The sequence below is a fragment of the Triturus cristatus genome, chromosome 3_2, assembly GCF_964204655.1.
Source record: "Triturus cristatus chromosome 3_2, aTriCri1.1, whole genome shotgun sequence".
NCBI lineage: Eukaryota > Metazoa > Chordata > Amphibia > Caudata > Salamandridae > Triturus > Triturus cristatus.
The window spans coordinates 871485603-871489727 of NC_140584.1; positions in this window are offsets into that span (position 1 = coordinate 871485603).

Genomic DNA, 4125 nt, shown 5'->3' on the forward strand with positions numbered 1-4125 from the left:
TCCAGAAGCATTTAATGGGGTATAATAGTTGAGCTTAGGGATAGAAAAATGGTGCCTGACCTTTTGCCAAATCGTAAATAAAGCCCACAGCACCTTAAATCTGTTTTTTTTGAAGTAGCTTGGCTCAAGAATACGTGTTAGTATTCCTTTTGTAGCGTCACCTAATGCAATTGCGTATATTGATGGTGCTAGATGGGGCGGCATCACAAAAGTCTCCCCTGATAGTGGAAAAGCGAATTGCTGAATCATGGCTGCCGAATAGTAATAAACTAAATTAGGGACTGACCAGCCGCCACGATCTTGCGGGAGGGAAGTCCATTTAGTGGCCCTTCTTGGTTTCCGATATGCCCATAAAAACCTTTGACAAACCCTTTGAGCTTTTGTTAAAGTGGAGTTAGAGATTAATAATGGGATAGATCTAAATAAATATAAAAATTTAGGAAGGACAAACATTTTAAGGACATTACAACGTCCATATAGAGAGAGGTGGAGATGGTTCAGCCTTTCTAACTTATTATGAAGCAGATCAATAACAGGAGAGTAATTCAGATCCGGGATCAGTTCAACCTCGGCCGAGATCTGAACGCCCAGATATGTTGCCTGTGAGCTAATAGGGACCTGGGAAGTTGGCATAGCCGATGTTTGAACAATTTGTGTTTTTGCAATATTTAGCTTATAGCCCGAAATTGAGCCAAATTGAACTGCTAAAGTCTGAACTGCCGGGGAGGAGCCAGCGACATTATCTGTTAATATTACTATGTCATCGGCGTATGCCAATGTCTTATATGCAATACCGTGAACTGAAATTGGAGAGATGTTTTGTGATTTTTCTATCTGAGAAAGAAAGGGATCAATAAATAGGGCAAAAAGTAGAGGGGAGCAGGGGCATCCTTGTCTGGTGCCCCTACTGATGGAAAAGAAACCTGACTCATTACCTGAAATACGTATTTTAGCAATTGGGGAGATGTATAAGGTTTGTAAAGCCTTAATGAATTCCGGCGACAGACCCTTCCAGTGTAGTACGGCCCAGAGATACCCCCAGGAGACCCTGTCGAACGCCTTCTCGGCGTCCAACAGGATCAACCCGAGGGGAGAGTTTGACACTTTGGCCCAATCTAGAAGGGCAATAACCCGCCTGATATGGTCGGTCATATCTCTGCCAGAGATAAACCCGTGCTGACGGATGGAAACTAAAGGAGAAATTATTTGTGCTAGCCGAGAAGCTAAATTCCTCGAGTAAATTTTGCTATCTGTATTAATGAGTGCTATAGGGCGATATGATGCAGGATTAAGTTCGTCCTTACCCTTTTTCTTAAATAATACTATTGTGGATTGTCGCCAGGAGTCAGGGATGACCCCCATCTGGGCAAGTTGAAAAACTTCTAATAGCTGACGCTTAAATAGATATGAAAACATCTTATAAAATTCAAGATGGATAAGATCAGGGCCGGCTGCTTTGCCATTGGAAAGAGATTTTATAGCAGCCTCAGCTTCTTCCCAACTAATGGGTTCTGCAAGAATTAGATTCTGATCGGTAGTAACCTTCTGGGTATCGAGAGATTCAAAAAATTGCGATAAAGAGGTTTGTTGCTGCTCAACTATGTTTAACTCCTCGGTGTATAAATTCGAATAAAAATCGACAAAGATATTTAGAACGGCTCTAGGTGAATCCTGGGTTATACCAAAATGGTCGTTGACCCTAAAAATTTGATTGGTGATGGCCCTTTGTTGGAGACGTTTAGCTAGGACTCTTCCGGCAGCTTCCCCCACCTCATACATTGAAGATCGGAATTGAAAATATTTGGCTGCAATGTCCTCATAAAGAGGATCCAAAAAGTTAGCTTTGGCTAAGGCGACCGCTTTCTGGCTAGTTGTTAAATCCTGACCCCGACGGATGTTAGTACTTAAATCAAACTCAGCCTGTTGAAGTGCTACTAGTCTTTTTTTGAGGGATTGTTGCTCGGTTACCCATCGATAGGATGCGATTCTCTTGGTTTCGCCACGTAAGGCGGCTTTAAAGGTATCCCAGACTATGCTGGCTGATGAAGTGGGACTATTAATTTAAAAAAACTCTGGGATCCAAAGCGACATCCGTTCTTGATAGAGTTTGTCCAAGAGAAGCTTCCTGTCGAAAGTCCATGGTCTAATTCGATTAACAGAGCGATCCCATGAGAAACTAAAAATGATAGGATTATGATCAGATATAGTCCGGGGATTGATCTGGATCTTAACAGAACCGAGAACTTCAGAAGACATAAAAACAAAATCGATACGTACTAACTTTTGATGAGGTATTGAATAAAAAGTAAACCCATCATGTGTTGGATGATTAACATGCCATAAGTCTACGAGCCCATGTTCAAAGAGTAAGGTACGAAGCGCCTTATAGACTTGGGGCTTCCGCCCGGTATAGGCACTATGGTTTTTGATATCTAGCTGACTAGAAATATTAATATTAAAATCCCCACAAAAGATCAATGGGTGCGGCCATGTGGCTAATTCTAGATTTAAATCCATCAGGACCTGCGGGTCGTCTAAATTGGATGCGTATATCGAGCATACAGAGAGCAAAGAATTGTTAACCATCAATTCTACAATTAGCCATCTTCCTGAATTATCCTGTTTTATCCTTTTAACCCGCCCAATCCCGGACTTTAGAATGATAGCAACACCCCTAATAGTAGTGGTTTGTCGAGTGGAAACCACAAGGTCATAGCCCGGAAATTTAAGATGGAAGCGGTTAGCCCAAGGGATATGAGTTTCCTGCAGACAGATTAAGTCCACCTGCATCAGCTGTAACATTTTATGAAAAATCCTGCGCTTCTTAGGGTCATTCAGACCGCAAATGTTCCAGGTTGCACACGTCAGTCTGGGACCAGCCATTGAATGTAGTGAAAATAGACAAACAATTTAGGAATTTTAGGAAATATATTCCTGCTATTAAGCTTGAAAAATAACCAAAGTAAACAACAAATTAAGTACTTTGAAATAATCTTGCTGAAATTTGTTACAGTGATTTTGGTCACCTCCTCCACCCACCACCAAAACACCCCCCATTAAGCCCACCCTACAACCCAGCACCCCCCGTGAAAGACCCCACCCACCACCCATAGCCCCCCACACCCCTCTCCCCCCATTCGGAGCACAGGACCCGAGTCCTTATGATGGTTGAGGAAACGTCACCCCGCAAACCGCTGGACCGACAATTTCTTCTTTTCAAAAAAAAGAGAGAGGGGGATGATCCTTAATAATTTTTTGTGAGAAAAGAAATGAGATAGTCTCTAAATTTGGATCACCCCCTGGAACCTAAAAGGGCTAGATAACATGTAATCTGCTCAACATTTGCCTATAGATAATAAAGAGAAAAAACAAAACCTCGAAAGATTCCACTAAATTGTATCAAGGAATTCTTTAGCCAATATTTCCGACAAAAAAAACCTTGTCTGACCCTTAAAGATGACTTTCAGTTTTGCCGGAAAAAGCAAAAATACCTGGGCCCCCTTCACCTGAAACATAGAAATTAGCTGACGTAAATGCCAGCGACGGTCAACTGTCTCTGCACAGAGGTCTGGACGGACAAAGAATTGGCAGCCCTTAGCAGATTGCTTTTTGTTAGGTCTGGCTAAATCAAAAATGGATTCTCGAGCAAGAAAATTATTAAAGCACACCAAGATCGCTCTAGGATATTTATTATTAGTACTAGAAGAGGATTGTTTTTTCCTGTTGAATGGGAATCGATGTGCTCGTTGTATCTGGAGATTCCAGTCCCATTGGGTAAGCTCTGGGAAGGCATCTGTAAAAAGTTCGACTATAAATTTTCGAGTGTCGTTGCCCTCCTTATTCTCCTCGATCCCCAAAACGCGTAGATTATTTCTTCTTGCTCGATTCTCAAGGTCAGAGAGTTTCCATAGAATATCCTGACGTTGTTCTTTGACCTCCGTAACTAAATCTTTCTGTGTTGTAACAGCGTCCTCTAGGGCTGAAACTCGTTCTTCAACTTCTGTGACCCTTGCGACAGTTTCAGTGGAGGACTTGATAACACGGCGCAAAGAGTTTTGCATTTTGCGACAGACCCCTTGGGTACGAATATTTTCTTGTCTAGTAGCTTCTCTATGAATCATTATG